The sequence below is a fragment of the Ovis canadensis genome, chromosome 26 (assembly GCF_042477335.2).
Source record: "Ovis canadensis isolate MfBH-ARS-UI-01 breed Bighorn chromosome 26, ARS-UI_OviCan_v2, whole genome shotgun sequence".
Taxonomy (NCBI): Eukaryota; Metazoa; Chordata; class Mammalia; order Artiodactyla; family Bovidae; genus Ovis; species Ovis canadensis.
In genome coordinates this window covers 53,723,695-53,741,946 of record NC_091270.1, presented here as the reverse complement: position 1 = coordinate 53,741,946, position 18,252 = coordinate 53,723,695, and the positions used below count along the sequence as shown (strand labels likewise).

Genomic DNA, 18,252 nt, shown 5'->3' with positions numbered 1-18,252 from the left:
TGAGGCCGGGAGAAGGGCACCTGAAACACTGCTTGGTGAGAACTCAAACCCAGGATGCCTCTGCCCACCCTCCAGGAAGAATTCCCTGTCCTGGCGGCTCACCAGGAATACCCAGCCAGACCACACGGCTTGTCACAGACACTCTGCACCTCAACTTCACCAACCCCCCAAAACAAATGCAGGGCCACCTGGCTCTAACTTGCTGTCCCCTTTTCCCGGGCACCCCCTTCCTCCTCCACCCATCAATGACCCTCTCTTCCTCACCCCCTCCATTCCCTCCCTTCCTCAATCCCCATTTCTTGACTCCCCTGCCCATCTGAGCCACGAAAAAGAAAGAACAATAAATGAATCAAATAAGATTTCTTGTTTGGGGAGATTTTAATAAATTTTCCTAGATGCATCTTCTTATTCAATATATCACTTCTCTGAAATGAGCTCCCTGAGGGTACTGTGTCTGGATCATTTTGTAAAAATTCAACACTTAAAAAAAAATCCCTGCGATAACAAAGTTACTTTTCACACAGTCTTCACTAGACCTAGATATCCAGATCCTTGCCTCATTTACCGGTGGGCTGTCTCACTGATGGACTGGAAGAACTGTAGGCAATTAGCAGCTTCTGGGCCCCTGGGAGAAGGAGGAGGTGATCCTTCTGCACCCTCCGTGGGCTGAAAATGCAGCGAACAGCAGGGTCACTGAGTCTGAGTAGTCTCCCCTTTGTCCTGCAGCCACAGCAGGGGGTTTCTCTCCTGCTTCCCAGGGGATGTGCCTCGAATGATATTACTATGTTACCAAAATAGCTGATTTCCCAATTTTCCGTTAAGACGCAACACCTAATATTTGCTCCAGCGTCTCCCTCGGCCAGAGGATTCTGCAGCCTATACTTCAGCACAGCACATGGCTATCAGTGCTGAGTTTAAAGTGCATGCTTCTGTCTGATGTAAATCCCAGGATTTATGTAATTACTATCATTCTGTGATTAAAAACATCTCAGCTTGGGAATTCAGGCACCATGCTGTTTTTAATGACATCCCTTGGATTAACTCATTATATCCAAGTACTAAATTACCAGTGAAGACACATTACCATGTTATTCGGCCACTTTAAAAGACTTTTACTTTAAATGGATTGTCACTAAAGACCAAATAAGCAAATTTAAAAAAAAAAGAAAAGGAACTTTCAACACCATTTATTGTGCTGGGGAAACAAAAGTATGCCATCTTTCTACCATTTTGAATGGAATAATTGTTGCATTTGCATAATAAATTGAAATCATGTTGGTTAACCGAAGCAGTGCATTAAAGCAATGGCTAAAGAATTTTTTAAACTGTACAATAATTATTTTGTTCCGTTCCATAAATCTCTTGAAAGTCTAGTCCAGCTTTTGAAGTTCACTAGTATAAATTTCAAAGTTATTTGGTATTTCAGTCTTTGAGATACAAAAGGAGAAGAAAAAAAAATAGGCCTAGTAAAAGCAATGACTTTTTAAAAGAAACAAAAGCCATACAAATTACTGTCGAGAGAGCAGTGATGGATTGCTCCTTTTAAAGGTCAGGAGCAGATAAGGTACATCAGAAACAAAATTCCGCACCTCTCAACACACAGTGGTTTTGATGTTTCCAGCTATCTATCCTGTGATCAAAATAGTAACCTGGTTGCACATTTGCCTGCTGGAGTCAGGAGACTCTTCCTCCCTGCTCCTGCTTCTATGGGGACATCGTGTTTTTCATCTGCAGCAAAGGTGTTACCTTCCCAGCTCTACCACATACACGTGCAGGACTCCTCGATGAGACGAAACCATACAACCTGGGCCAAACCTACAACCAAACCACACAGGTCCAGCCCGTCCCCCTCTCTGCAGAGGTGCTGGGAGAATGAAACAGTTAACATTTACACTGTGTTTACAGCTGCAAATGGAGCCCACCATGTAATTACCAGGCACTATCATCAGAGACAGTGAAAATACAGCTGTTACCATCCCAGCGGCATCGTGCTACTATTTAAAAATCTTAGAAAAGACACCCAGATTTCAGAGGAGTTCCGTCTTTAGGGCAGTTAGGGGCAAGACCTGATGGGAAGAGCCAACTCATTGGAAAAGACCCTGATGCTGGGAATCTTCAAAGGCAGAAGAAGAGGGCAACAGAGAATGAGATGGTTGGAGGGCACCAATGGATATGAACTTGGGCAAACTGAAAGGTGGAGAGGGACAGGGAAGCCTGGTGTACTGCAGTCCATGGGGTCACAAAGAGTCAGACATGACTTGGCGATTGAACAACAAAGTCCTGTCAGTAACCAACCTTAGGACGAGTAAAAGGGAGATGCGTGTTCCTGTTTTTTAACTATAAAAAATCCTCATCCTCACTGCATCTTGCCAGCTACATTTTACTTTTTAAAATCTTTTTTTAACCTTTTTGTCATTGCAATTAGCATTAGATTTTTCTTGTACTCTAGTTAGTTAGAATAAGCATGATTTTTTGTGTTGTTCATTGTTTAGAGAGAAAAAAAATAAGAGCATAAATGTATCAGACATTTCAAAATACTGTTTTTACAAAATAACCAAATATTCGTGTTTTTTTTAATCCTGATTAAAAGTAGAAATAAAGTGATGATAGATCACTGTGAATTCAAGCAAGAGCATGCACTTTATGTCTGTTTTTCAGAAAAAGTTCAAGAGAATAAACAGTGTATATAGCTTTAAAGCAAAAGTTTGACTCAAATACAGTACTTTAGAGAAAAGTCCACCTGAGAAGTAATACTTTTTTTCTTTTCACTTCACCCAGTCATGTCCGACTCTTTGCGACCCCATGCACTGTAGCCCGCCAGGCTCCTCTGTCCCTGGGATTTCCCAAGAAAGAATACTGGAGTGGGTTGTCATTCCCTTCTCCAGGGGACCTTCCTGACCCAGGGATCAAACCCAGGTCTCCTGCACTGAAGGCAGATTCTTTACCGTCTAAGCCACCAGGGAAGCCCTATTACTCTGTTGCCACCTTCACTTCAAAGGTCCATCCTTCCCAAGAGCTCCCCCCAGGCTTCCCTGCCCCAGCCAAATCCCCAGGGATGTTCTGTGATCCACACCATCCAAAAAACATTGCACTTACTGATTAGACTGAAGGGACACCCAAACACAGAGGCTTTGTTGCTGTTTTTACAACCTCTGAGCAACAGAAGGGCAGGCGGAGGGTCCTCCAAGGTCCGCTGTGAGGGTGGCCCACGCTGCAGAGCAGTGCTCGCCAGATCACCCAGGGCAGAGCCCACTCGGTGCAAGGTCCCTCCCCAAACTCTCGGGCCGGACAAGGGCTCTCGGGACAGGCAGACTGACGCTAAGAGCTCTGCCCTGGGGTGTGCAGGCAGGGGGCTGCTTAAGGAATTTCTTTCTGGACGGTCAAGGCAGAGAGTCTGAAAGACACAAGGGCCTAAGCCAAGGGGCCCAGCCATGGGGTGGGTTTCTCAGACTCCAGCTGCAAGCCATCTGGCAGCTCTGACAGCCTGCGCTGACCAGCAAGTGTCCGGGGCAGCTGCAGGCCTCCAGAGAGCACAGCAAGGGCCCAAGAGGGGGAAGAATCCAGGAGGCTGTCGCTGCTCATCCTCGCTGTTACTGAGCATCTTCTAGGACCCTGCCGACAAGAAGTTACAGGAGATGAAAAGGGAACCGAGCCCAGGTTCCAGCAGCAAGTTCATGAGCTTGCAGAGGAATGAAGCCCTTTGCCAATAACTGTAACATGAGCCCTTAACAGGCAAACTACATTGAGACAGGTATCATCGCTAATGCCATGTTCCCACCTACCAAATGTACAGGGGATAGGAGTTGAGAAGTATAAGAAAATAAATTTCAAAATGACAAGAGCTTAAAATAAATCTAGGTGTCCACAACATTCATTAAGATAGGCAAGCAGCTATAGGGACCGTGTACCCTTTCATCTTAGAGTGGAGACTCTGAGGGTGAAATGAAGACACATCTTAAGTTTGGTCCAGGGTCTGACAGTCACCGAAAATAAGGACAGTAGACATTGCAATTTCTGCAGCCAGGACAGAAGCGCTCTTAAGATGCATGCCCCAGTTTCACGCTGCAGACACCAGGGGACATTTCGGTCAGCAGGGCTGTGGCCTGCGACACAGAGAGCCTTCTAAGAGGCCTCTACGAGTGTCCCTGAGAAGCTCACACACGCTGAGGACCGCAGGACAAGCCCAGCTGTGAGATGCAGCCAGGGCAGCATCAGGCAGAAGGGTCAGGGGCTCAGTGGTGAGGCCAGGCTGGGCAGCCCTACTTGGCACAGTGACAGGCCTGAGTGACAAAGGAGCCCGTTCAGGGCGTGGCCATAAAGCCCACGGGACAGCTCCACCCTATGCACACACCCAGCCAGAAGGGCGGGAGCAAAGAAAACCAGCTGCGTGTCCTGAGCCAGGAAGCGGGGGACCAGGGCCCCAGGCCGCCCCGCGCAGCAGCTCCTCGGGGGACACAGACAATCGGCTCTTTGACGGCAGGGGCGTGGCAGCCCCTCGGTGGCAGGATTAGCTGTACTAATGGAGCATAAATCGAGGTCCCATCTCCTGGATAAGCACACCATCCTGAACGTGTGTGCAGAAGGCATCGTGCAAGGACGCTTATTCAGACAGACTTCAGATGCTCTCAGAAACATATACAAAATGACTCTGTAAGCCTCACCCTGGAAAAGACCCTGATGCTGGGAAAGACTGAGGGCAAGAGGAGGGGGGGTGACAGAGGATGAGATGGTTGGATGGCATCACCAACTCAATGGACATGAGTTTGAGCAAGCTCCAGGAGTTGGTGATGGACAGGGAGGCTTGGCGTGCTGCAGTCTACGGGGTCACAAAGAGTCGGACATGACTGAGCGACTGAACAACAAACCCTCGGCCCGCCTCAGCGCTGCATGGAGAATTCTCTCCTCTTCCACTTAGCTCCCATGTGCACCGGGTGGCTCCCAGCACAGCCTGGCATCCCTGCCTCCCCGTCGGCCTGGGGCACGTGTGAGGGGCCGACGCCACCCGCAGGAGTGCGGGGAATTCTGCAGAATCCAGCAAAAGGCAGACCAAAGCCACTCTGGAAGCTGAAGACCCCCAGCTCCCAGCCCCGCCTCCCTGCCTCCTGTGGACACACTTCTTTCTAACTCTTTCCCACCCGGTCTCTTAGAGATGCGTCTCTACCAACAACTCCTGCCACAGCTTTGTGTGGTCCAGAGCGAGCTGCCTCTCATGCACATCTGCCACTTTAGGGCTGAGATGTTGCAAGGACATTAAAACGGCCAGAAAATGAGCATATTCTTCCCAAGTCACACCCCCAGGAGCTGCGGAGCTGCACTTCTCCAGCATCGCACATCTTTCTGTAACACAAGCGTCTCTTCTCCAGGCAGCTTGAGTCAGCACCCATCCTGTGCCAAGTGCTGTCAGCCTCAGGGTGCTTCTGACGGCAGCTGAGGAGTGCAGGGAAGATCAGTGTCTCTGTCCACACAGGCCCAGGTGAGGGCCAGCGGGGCACAGCCTTCACCTGACATCACAGTGTCAGTGTGGACGGGGAGCATCCTCACAGCCTCCCCAGCCTGATGTCAGGCTGCCCGGTCCACGACAGAACCAGGCTCCGAGGGCCACGCTCCTCCTCCACCCCCGGACTGGTGGTCTCCAAGCTGATGGATGTAAACAGCATGGCACACCCGGCAGGAAGTGACCAGTGGGCGAGGACCAAATGTCTAATGGATTCATTGACAAGCTACGCACCAGTCTTACAGTACTGCTGCGTTACGTGTTCACAAAACAAAACCCCGACAACAATGAACCACGAAAAATGCTTTGAATGTCTTCTCACTCCAATGGGCCATCCTGGCCACCAACCCTGCCCGGGACCTGCTTCTGGCTCCCACGTAACTGTCCTCCTCACCTACTGCCTTTCATTCCGGTATCCCAGGGACACAAAACTGCAGCCCAACCCACCCAGGGCCCAGTGCAGGCTCCCAGTCCGCAGCGTGACCTTCCTGCCTCTGGACCCCTGGCGCCATCCCAGGGTCCCCAACACCAACTGCCGGGACACTGCTTGGCCCCACCACGAGCATGCTTCCCTCCCTTCCAACCTGGAGGATCTGGACCTCATGGCCTTCAAGGTGCCCTGAGGGTCCTTCCTGTAACCAGATCCGGAGGGGGTTCCCCATGGCCCAGAGGGATGGAAAGCCCCTTGCTTTCCACCCCTCCAGCACCCTCATCTCCATATTGCTCGGAAGGAATCCTTCTGCTTCCCTTTTCCCTGCTTTGAAGCAGAGACAGGGAAATGCAGAAAAAAGAAACCAGGGTCTGCTAATCAGAAAATGAATGCACAGAGATGAGTCACAACTCCGAAAGCTGAAAAGCCAGGAAACAGGCCAGCCTTCCGTGCTGATCTCTGGATTTTGGCTTCTAATTTGCCAGTGAATGTTTGAAAGAGACGGTCTTCCTGAAATACACGTAGATCTTCCTTCCCGTCCCCTTGCCACCTCTGCCCTTGTTTCAGGAGCATCTAAGGGGGTCAGTCGGCACAGGTGGGGGCCGTGGAACCTGGAGGCAGGGGTGACGAGAGAGAAGGGCTCCACACGAGAACGCAGGGCTCACGCTGTGTGGTCTCGGCCCACAAGAACCTCTTCCTGCAAGGAAGATGCCCCAACCACAAGAGCAGGGCTGAGTCAGCTGCCAAAGAGGGCTGTCCTGTCTCCATCTGCCCCTCTGTCCCGCCGGGCCTCTGATCTCTCTCAGCTCCCAGCCCCTCCTGGTGCTTACAATCAATCACACCCACTTAGCGAGCGTCTGCTCTCGGCCAGACCCCCAGATTAAACACTTTATAAACATTATCTCATTTAATCCTCAAAACAATCCCACTAACGATAAGGCTGAGAGCAGCGAGGTCACTCACCCCCGGTGCAGAAGTGGCAAGCAGTCAAATCCAGCTCAGTCTTGATGCCAAACCCTGCTCGTACCCGCCAGGCTGTGCCGTTCACCACCCTCATGAATCCTGAACTGCTGGCTGCAACCCGCCCCTCCTGCACCCGACCTGTCCAATTTTTCTTGCTTCTAAGCACCCAGTGGATCTTGCCTGGCCTCTCAGACATGGTACAGAGCAGCCATCTTTCTCTATCATGTTTTGTCTCCCCATTTAGCTGTGGTTTGTACGTCCGCATCCCCTTAGCAGCTCTGCAAACCCACGGTGTCCCTGGAAATAACGGGGATACCGGGCGTGCCTGGGGCGAGCCTTGCTGGGGCCCCCAGTGGGGCCGGGGACAGAACATGCCTGCAACAGCCAGAGGCCTCTGAGCAGATGCCAAGAGCCCTACCTCACGCATTAGGTTTAAGACGCGCAACTAAAATGCACCCCGGCAAGTGGAATTTCTTCTTCGAAAGAAGAAAAACAGGACATCTCTTGGTCAGTTAACCGAGATGCTGGCTGGACTCACTACGAGCTCTCTTCTGCCAAACACCGAGTTCTCCCTTCCTTCCTCCACAGGCTGGTGAAGGGGCTGCCCGTGCAACGGCCATCACCACGCATCACCTAAGGTGCTCCCGTGCAGGCAGAAGCCGCCGTGGCAAGTGACATCGCGGGGGGCTCAGGGAAGCGCACCCCTGGGGAGACCACGTCCCGAGGTCACACAGTCCAGCTTCCAGGGGAAGGCGTGCCGGTGATCAACACAGAGAGGACTAATTAAAAGTGAGCAGGGCTCCATGCCAAGCCCTCCAAGCCTAGAGCAGCAGGCAAGCAGGGCCCCCACGCAGAAGCAGGGTGGAGTCGCTGGGTGGTAAACACCAGCTCCCGGGGAGGTGGGAGGCGTGAGTCACCCTCCCCGAGCTGTGAGGGCCAAGGATGGGGGCGGGCGCTCAGGCTCACTTACAGGGAGGGCAGCAGAGAGGGGGAGAGCTGAGCTCTCGGGCACCGATTAGCAGATCGGAGGAGGGAGGAGAAGAGGAGGATGAGAAATGAGCTTCACCAAATGCCTCCACCACACCCCAGGCCGCGTCTTGAAAACACTTCCAGACATAGAGCGCCTGCACACCGAGCAGGTGACAAGTCCCAGGCAGGGACCTGGTGGCCGTTCAGGCAGCCCAGCAGCTCCCCCAAGGACATTCCAAGAATCACTGCCCCTCAAGCATCATCTGCCGTCTCCCCTGAACCTCACGCGAGTTGGTGATCCCGATCTCGAGAGTAGGAAACCGGACTTCGGGGAGATCCGAGACTTTCCCACATGGCCAGGAGCCTCCACACGGTGGCAAAGGGGAGGCAATGCCCACGAGCAGGGCCACAGAGAAGTGCAGGCAGGCAGAGAACATATGCGCCAGGGAAAGCTCTCCAAAGAGGACCAACAGCCGCCGAGGCGAAGCGGAACCAGACACCAGCCGCTGAGAGTGCGGTAGGGCAGGGCTTAGGTCGGGGTGGGGGAGGGGGGGAGAACCGGGGAGGGGTGCCCGGGGCCGCTCCCCTGCCCACCCTGGGATCCCCTGGGAGAGACCCCACGTCAGGGCAAACAGTGGCAACCCACAGCTCTCCACTGGCCCCGTGGAAACCCCGTGGCCACTCGAGCCGTGCCCCGCCCCAGGGGTGGCACTCATTCCCCGGGCACCAGCCGTGTGATGTGTGAGTGTGGCTGCCCCAGGTCTCCGGAAAGAAGCGGGTGAGCGCAGCCGCTCCCCAACCCTGCCACGGCCCCAAAGGAGCAACCAACCCCTGGACACATCCTGAATTGAACGTGCTGGGACCCACCCTGTGGAGGCCAGCAACGCGTTTTACTGGCTTGTGTGAAGCCAGAGGGTTAAGGAGTCAACCACTGTCCTGAGTCAGGACAAAGTGACCTCCTGACTCCACCCGGTCCTCCCACCAGGTCCTTTCCCACCAACAAAGAGGCATCAGCACGCACACAGGGCCATGCTTCCAGAAAGCGGTCCTTATCGAACAGGGCTGAGACAGCAAGGCCTGTACAGGAGCTAGAAATCCCTTGGAGCCACGTCAGCAGAGTATGAGTGCAGAAAAGAATCAGCAATGCCGAAAGATATACTACTAGTCCAGTATCATATAAATGAAAGATGAGCATTATTTTCACAAAAATAAAACCTCGGGTTAATCAGAGACCATATTTAAAGTCCAGCTGCGGCCCACCATACCATAAGCCCCTCCGCTGATATCCCCTGCCATCCCTTGGCTTGTGCCCAGACACCAAGCCTCTCCTGGCTCTACTATTTCCGCTGAGGGGGCCAACTGATCACTAGGGGACTAGCTAAAAGCATTTCCAGTTACTGCTCCTAGAAAAAAAGTTACCAGCAATGAAAACTGTCTTATTTCTACACAACATAAATGACACAGGGTGCTTACTTAACCCAAGTTTGTTTTTCAGTTTAATACTTCTTAATATTCCCCTAACAGCCCTCTGCTTCATTCTTAAAATATCCCTTGCCCCTGCTAGAAACCTTCCTGTCTAGGACCCTACTCTACTTGCATCTTCTTCCTGCTTTTCTGATGTCTCCCATGAGGTAGGTTCTATTAACATCATACCCATTTTGCAGGTAAGGTCACTGAGGCAGAGGTTAGTCACTGGCTCAGGTCACCCAGCAACGAAAGGGTAGAAATGGGTTTCCAGCCCAGGCAGCATGGCCCTGCTGTCTGTCTCTCCATCACTGGGCCCTGTGGCTTCGCTACACTTGCTGTTGTTGTCACTAAGTCGTGTCCAGCTCTTCTGTGACCCCATGGACGGCAGCCCGCCAGGTTTCTCGGTTCATGGGATTTTCCAGGCAAGAATACTGGAGTGAGTTGCCGTTTCCTTCCAAGGAGAATCTTCCTGGCCCAGGGATCCGACCCATGTCTCCTTCACTGGCAGGCGGATTCTTTACCACTGAGCCCCCTGGGGAGCCCTTCTCTACCCTTTCAGTTCAGTTCAGTTCAGTCGCTCAGTCATGTCTGACTCCTTGAGACCCCATGAATCGCAGCACGCCAGGCCTCCCTGTCCATCACTGACTCCCAGAGTTCACTCAGACTCACATCCATCGAGTCCGTGATGCCATCCAGCCATCTCATCCTCGGTCGTCCCCTTCTCCTCCTGCCCCCAATCCCTCCCAGCATCACAGTCTTCTCCAAAGAGTCAACTCTTCGCATGAGGTGGACAAAGTACTGGAGTTTCAGCTTTAGCATCATTCCTTCCAAAGAAATTCCAGGACTGATCTCCTTCAGAATGGACTGGTTGGATCTCCTTGCAGTCCAAGGGACTCTCAAGAGTCTTCGCCAACACCACAGTTCAAAAGCATCAATTCTTTGGCGCTCAGCTTTCTTCACAGTCCAACTCTCACATCCATACATGACCACTGGAAAAACCATAGCCTTGAAGAGACGGACCTTAGTCAGCAAAGTAATGTCTCTGTTTTGAATATGCTGTCTAGGTTGGTCATAACTTTTCTTCCAAGGAGTAAGCGTCTTTTAATTTCATGGCTGCAATCACCATCTGCAGTGATTGTGGAGCCTCTCAAAATAAAAGTCTGACACTGTTTCCACTGTTTCCCCGTCTATTTCCCCTGAAGTGATGGGACCAGATGCCATGATCTTCGTTTTCTGACTGTTGAGCTTTAAGCCAACTTTTTCACTCTCCTCTTTCACTTTCATCAAGAGGCTTTTTAGTTCCTCTTCACTTTCTGCCATAAGGGTGGTGTCATCTGCATATCCGAGGTTATTGATATTTCTACCCTTTACTACATGCTTTTAAAAGGCCTGGGCCTTATAGAGGGAAAGCATAGAACCTGGCCAGGGAGCAAGGCTGGTGCATCAGGGGACCCGAATACAAGGAGCTGGCCGGGCTGGCACCCTGACCTCAGACTTCCGGCCTCCAGAGCTGTGAGAATTAAAATACGTGCTGTTTGAGCCACATGGTCTACGGTGTCATAACAGGGGTCTGTAGGGAGACAGGCTTCCTGTTGCCACAGGGCATCTGTACTACAGCCTACAGGCAACGTTCATTTAATGTCTTAAATGGAGTCATTGTGAGCTGAACTGAATTTCAGCAAACGGGCAGTGCTGAGAGGCCCTGGAGAAAGGCGATGGGCACTGGGCAGATGGGCCTGAGGTCGGCGCGCCTCTTGGGGCGTGGGGTAAGGCGAGCGGAGGCAGCAGCACTCAGTGTGGGGGAGGGGAATTCTAGAAAGGTCTGTCGAGTACCATCTCCAGGACCTGGATGGAGACCGGCCTGACACGGGAGAGGCAATTCACGGAGGAGGAGGGCCGGGTGGAGCTCTGGGAAAGGACAGGCTCATGGGGAGATCAGCAGAAAGAGGGGTCTCGTTCTGGACATGCCCGGTTGCTGAGGTGGGGGCCGTGGGGTTGGAGGGAGGCCAGTCTGGCACAGCCATCGTTTCACCGACCAGAAAGGTGAGCCTGGAAGAAACAGCTGCTGTTGAGACAAAGCGACGGGGCCAGCATAAAACACTGTCAGAAGCAAACGCCTGGGCTTGGGACGCCGGGTCCCTGCCTCTATCCTGCACCCTCAAGTGTGCAAAAGTGTCACTCAGTCGTGTCTGACTCTTTGTGAACCCATGGACTGCAGCCCGCCAGGCTCCTCTGTCTGTGGGATTCTCCAGGCCAGAATACTGGAGTGGGCTGTCATGCCCTCCTCCAGGGGATCTTTCTGACCCAGGGATCAAACCTGCATCTCCAGCATTGCAGGCAGATTCTTTACCGTCTGAGCCATCAGGAAAGCCCACACTGTAAATCAAAGTAGCTCCTTCACATCCTTGTCATCCCCCAAAGTATGGTTTATTTTTTAAAAGAGAAGAAAACTGTAGTATATCTGAAAAGTTTTCCCCGAACCACATTTAAACAGAGAGGTGGGGACCCCAGGCAGGTTCCCGGGGGGCTTTTAAACGTCACTGCATGTGAAGACTCAGCAGGGCACCCCGGCATCAGGACAGCACAGGGCGGGGGGTCTTCACACTTCCTGGACATCACTCGGGTACTGGGGAGTATACCTCCCGGCCAAGCAGGAAGCAGACTGCCCACCAGCAGACTGCCCACTTGGACCACAGGCACAACTCAACCAAAGTGGGACCTACCAGGTCCCTGGTCAAACACCAGCTGGTACCGTTTATTAAGAGAATCTCTGATCCTCCTAGGGTATTTCTGACAGGCAATTTTCCAGTAGCTTGAAAAGACATGATTTGATACAGCAGCATTCTAGTTCTAGCTGCTGGTACTAGAGCTATTCCTGGGGTTAAAAAAAATTTTTTTTAAACAACAATAAAACCTTCTGGTTATGCACATGGGGCTCTGAGACCACCCACCTGGTCTCACCAGAAGGTGGCAGGTGGACCCTCATGACAACCATTTCCTCCATAGTAACAAGGGAGCAGAAAATAGCTCCCGACATTCAGCAGCAATGTCACGATTAACATGAACTTTATCCACCCAGTCACCGAGCGCGTACCGAGTGAGACCGTTCAGACGACCACAGGGTCAGAGGAGGGGCGCACTGAGGGCCCCACCGGCTGCCAGGGGATGCGGTCAGTCATCTTTAGTATAGACAAGGGGTGCCACCGTGGTTCAGAGGAGATGAACCACGCGATTCCGGCTGGAAGGGTCAGAGAAGCTGCAGAGTGCGATCCCACGTGGCACAGCTGAGAACCCCTCCACGACCACGGGTCTCCAACCTGCAGACCTAGTCAGGTCTTCTGCTCCCACTCCAGCTCCACTAGTAAGGACGCCCGTTGTCTTAATTTGTAAAAGGGGAAAAGATAAAGAATTCTAAAGATACATCACTGACAGTGTCTAGCTTTTTCTAGATTTTTTTTTCAGACACTTTTCCATTACAGGTTATCACAAGATATTGAATAGAGTTCCCCATGCGATACAGTAGGTTCTTGACGATTATCTATTTCCTATATACAGCAGTGTGTATGTTCATCCCAAACTCCTGATTTACCCCTCCCCTTCCTGGACTGTGTCTCTGAGTGTGCCTCTGGGTGTTCAAACCTTTTTTTCACGTGCTCCAGACAAGGTGAAAACTCCATGACCTTGTTACAGTCCTTATTTATTTTTAAACTTTTTATTTTATATCAGAGTATAGACAATTAACAATGTTGTGATAGTTTCAGGTGAACAGCAAAGGGACTCAGCCAAACATACATATACGTGTACCTAATCTCCCCCAAACTCCCCTCCCATCCAGGCTGCCACTGAGCAGAGTTCCACGTGCTATACAGTAGGTCCTTGTTGGTTATCCATTTTAAACATAGCAGTGTGTATTTTTTTCTTTAACATTAGCTCCTTCCACATAGAAAAAAAAAAAAAGGTTGAAAAATTTTTTTTTTTCTTGAAACCAAGCTAATGGGTCTCAAGATTGATTCAAAGGCAATTATCCTGTGGGGAAGTGAGTCTGAGAGGAGCTGCACTTTTAATGAGTGTTGCTTCATCTCTATTAAAAGCCTGTAATGAGGTGAGATTTCTAAGGAGCTTCCTTAGCTGCAGAGCTGACCCTGTGGCTTGCCTACCTTTGGCTGATATTTATTTCCAAGTTTCTGGCTCCCGGATAGGACTGACATAAGCAAAAACATAACAAACGAAGGGCACCTCTGTCAAACATTCCCCAACCTCAGCTTCAGAGTCAGACGAAAGATGCTGAAAAGAATGAAAGGGAGGGCCTCCCACCCCCGCCCGGCCTTGAACAGCCACCAGGAAATCCAGAGAAGACGGGGCAAAGCACAAACCAGACCACACCTTCAGGCCTTAGCAACACATATAATTTACTGGTCTTTCTCTCTAGTAATTCAGAAAAGGGAGCCCCTCCCCCTCGCCCCCTCGCCCACTTCAGCACAGACGCTTCCTATTCTTCATCTCATTCATTTGCGAGGTCAAGGTCTCCCTCAAGGGCACACAATCCCAGCTGCAGAGCTCATGAAAAAATAATGTCAGTTTTCTTTCAACAAATGTGGAGATGCTTTACAGGGTACAAAACTGAAACACTGGCAATGGGTGGGATCATCGCTGCTTTTATCTTCACTGTGACTGACACAAAGAACTTGCAGAAACGTCAAAGGAACAATGCCGAGAACAGCGCATTAGGAGGTGATAATTGAGGAAAACACGCTCTGGTTTCCACAGCAAGTTCAAGGCCAAGTCTCTTCTCAGATCCCTGGCACCCGCCTCTGGTTCCCAGCTCCTCTCTCGTCCTGCTCCCCACCCCCAACACTGCCCATCCCTCACCTGGCACCAGATGTGCTCAGAGAGGCCTCCCCTCCCCCAGAGACAGACAGCTGGAGGGACAGCTCGGTGTGTGGTCTGGATCAACAGGGTGAGCCCAGACTACTGGAGACCTTGCTCAGGGGGTCGTCGGGGGTCATCGTCAGTGGCTGGGGACAAGCTGCCAACCAGGAGTGGCCGGCCCACAACCTGAGTGCCCGGTCAGAGCCCCATGATGGGGGAGGCTGTGGCAGCTCCGCTCTGCTGCCTGCGGAGGGGCTGCTGTCCCAGCCCAGAGAGCTGCCCCCTGTCCAATCCCACCTCCAACCCGTCTCTGAAATCCAACCGGGTCGAGAGAAGAGAACACGGGCTTAGGGGCTGGAGTCCAGGTTCTGCCCAGAAGCTTCGCTCCCTTAACTCGGAGGGCAGAAGAGCCATTGTTTAAGTAAGGACCCTTAACTCTGAACTTATAGGTTCATTTAAGATGTACAGATAAGAAGAAAAATGGGTATTTGACTGATAAAGAGATTATTTACACTTTTAGGAGTCATCACCCAATGGCAGTCAATTAGAAATGAAAATACAGCATTCTCAAAAATATCCTGCAATTTAATGGGGGGAAAACAGTGTACTTGACAAATGTCGATCTAGATCCTACTTTTCTAAATTATATCCTGAGTAGAGTACCCCCAGATAAAAAATACTTGGCTCACACTTCTCATACTAAAATTGGCAAAGCTCTGGTCATTCCAGAACTGGACAAGATGCTAACGGAATCTTTAGACAACAAGCTGTTTAACAAGCATATACTGCACCTAATGAATAGCAAGCTACATATGGCAAGCTGAGGTCAAGACATCAGCCACCTGTATCACACAAACCTGTATCTACATGTCTGCACTTAGAAATAGTGTAAGTGCAGACACATTAAGTACAAAGTACAGATGTACAGATATATCTCAAGACATAAAGATGAATAAGCTAGAGTTCCCACAGGAGGCAGACACATGAACAGATAAACCCTGAGCTTTTTGCTTGGCTAGAGAAGCAAGGCAAGAAGGGGCTGACACAGACAGGGACAGCCAGCCCGGCCTGGAAGGCTCAGAAAAGGCTTTCTGCCTGAAGTGAGCCTGAGCCAGGGCTCTAAGGGGGTGCTTAGCAAGGCAGAGAAAGGGTGAAACAGTGTTTTGGCGGAAACAGCTCCACGGCAGGGCTGGGGGCGGGAAGTATCACAGTGCACATGGGCTATGCAGGCTGTCGGTGTGTCAGGAGCAGGCCCCTGAGCAGAACCTGGGAAGGTGGAATTTAGAGAGGGGAGTATGAGTGTGGGAACCCAGCGCAGAACAGCCAGGAGACGGACTGTGGCCTGCGGGTGAGCCGGGAAGGGACTCCCAGGGGCTCCAAGTCCACGGCTCTGTTACCATCGGAGACTGGGGCCCTGGCCCCTGGAATCTCCCCTGCCATCCACGAGTTGGTGGGGGTCTGCCTGTCTGAGGTTCAGTATCAGAGCAGCCGTTTCTGCCACATAACACCGAAACCATGTCCTGCAAACTAACCTCGTAACACAGTTGCTCTCGGGGTCTCCATCTGCCTGAATGCAGTTTCTCCGCTTGTTCGGAGTTGAGAGAAAGAAAAAAGAAAGCAACTCCTGACATTCAGAAGCTGCCCCCGCTCCGGTCCCCCAGCAAGGCCATGTACGCTCGTACTGGACATAAACCATCTCAAGAATACCGGTCGCCACAAGGTGGCTCTGAGATCAGGATAAGGAAAAAATAAGACCACTTCCTAATTCTGTCTAATCACAGACAAAATCAAAGAGTCACCCACAAAATACCAAACACCTCCTTTCTTGGCCAAAATGATGGATGGCTACTTCTTTCCCAGTTCCTCACTTGAGCCACCGCCCCAACAGGTAAGATTTACTGAGGTGCCTCATCAGAGGAGCAACCTCCACTTTCGACAGCATCGGATCTGGACCAACCTCCTCCGCCCCCCTCAGACCCGCCTGCAGGTCATCCGACCGAAACCCAAATCCACATACGAGGTTCTGACAGCCTCTTATGACACAGCCTGGCTTCTCCCCAGCATGTCTTCATCGCAACAAACAGAAGACGCAGAATGACCTGAAGCAGGGCACTCAAAGCTGGTGCACGGGGCACCCCAGAGGGATGCGATGGGGAGGGAGGTGGGAGGTGGGACGGGGGACACCTGTACACCCGTGGCTGATTCATGTCAAAGCATGGCAAAAGCCACCACAATATTGTAAAGCAATTAGCCTCCAATTACAATAGATAAATTAATTTTTTAAAAAAGACACAGAATGACCCAGGATGCCTTCCTGTCTGTGTCTGGAGAAACTGATGGAACTTAGCTGAGGAAGACAAATAAACTGAGCCCTAGGGCCCCACAGACACCCGGGCAGGACAGCGGTTACCCCGCAAGGTAGAGAGCCTGGGAACCCTATAAGGAATCAAGGGTTAATATTGTCAAGATTCTGTTTCTTAAAGTTGGAGCTTCCCAGGTGGCGCTAGCGGTAAAGAACCCGCCTGTCAATGCAGGAGACACAGGTGACCCGGGTTCGATCTCTGGGTCGGGACGATCCCCTGGAGGAGGAAATGGTGACCCACTCCAGTATTCTCGCCTGGAGAATCCCATGGACAGAGGAGCCTGGCAGGCTGCAGTCCATGGGGTCACCCAGAGTCAGACACGACTGAAGTGACTTAGCACGCATGCACGCACGCAAGGTGGGTGGTGAGTATATGGGGGCTGTCATATTCTTAATAAAATATTTAAGTCTGAAATTTTTAACAATATACTTTTAAGAAGAAGGAGGCAAAATAATGTCAGCTGCTGCTGAGCTGTCAAGCTAAAAGAACTGAAAAAAGGAGGTCGCAGTTATCCAGCAAAAGTTCGCCTAGTAGGCTGATGGGTGTTAAAGGTGAGTTAGAGCGGATTACAGAGCCGGAAGGGGATGGAGACAATGAAGAGAGAAAATGCGTTCTAATTTAGCTGCAAAGGAGAAGGGAGGGGGAAGGTGCATGACGGAGGGCAGCCCATGATGTCACGTGGCGGATGAGACTTGCAGGCCTTCACTCAGGACAGGCGGCTGGGGGGCGGGAGCCAAACGAAAAAGACCCTCTGCCTCCTGCTGCTGCCTCTGACCCTAGCATCTGGCTTCTGAGTAACATTCAGCTGATCATCACCGCACACGCCCCTTCCCCACTACTGACTAGTAAGCCTGGCAAACAGGAGAGCACAGAAAGACTGTACTGCACCTCTTTCTTCCAGCAACATAGGGAAGTAACAGACTTCGTATTTACAGTTCAGTTTCTATCCTTGAAAATTATAACCACAATATATAGATGTTACTGATGCTGAAGCTCCAGTACCTTGGCCACCTGAATCGAAGAGCAGACTCATTGGAAAAGACCCTGATGCTGGGAAACACTGAAGGCGGGAGAAGGGGACGACAGAGGACGACATGGTTGGATGGCATCACGGACTCGATGGTCATGAGTTTGAGCAAGCTCGGGGAGACGGTGAAGGACAGGGAAGGGTGGTGTGCTGCAGTCCCTGGGGTTGCAAAGAGTTGGACACGACTGAGCGACTGAATAAGAATAGAAGCTATCGTAATCCAGAGGCTAAACTCTTGCTTCCAAAGGGACTGGGTAGTGTTTCCTTTATCCAGGGAATCTTCCCAACCCAGGGATCAAACCCAGGTCTCCCACATTGCAGGCAGATTCTGTACCAGCTGAGCCACCCGGGAAGCCCAAAAACCAAGCAGAGAAAAGCAACTGTCCACAAAGTTCCAGGACTTCAGACCTCTCCACACACTCTAATGAGAACGGGGTTGGTGACAAGAAGAGCCTCCCACAACAAGCCACGGAGTTCCGTTCAGCACAGTGCTTCCCTCAGGGAGGCCCCCGCGGAGCACCCCACATCCCCGCCGGGATGACCGAGGCTGCAGCCACACCTCTCCCCGCAGCAGCTCCTTCACCACAGAAGTCGGCGGGGCTCAAGGTCAAACCCAGAACCTGGGCTGCGCTCTGGGCTCTAAGAACTCCAGCCAGTGGCCACTTGGTGA

General features: G+C 51.6%; 1 protein-coding gene across 26 annotated transcripts in view; it reads right to left on the bottom strand.

Annotated features, from left to right (window-relative positions):
* CSGALNACT1 (chondroitin sulfate N-acetylgalactosaminyltransferase 1) overlaps positions 1-18,252 on the bottom strand; it is a 340,608-nt gene that overhangs the window by 86,329 nt on the left and 236,027 nt on the right. The window lies entirely within an intron of this gene.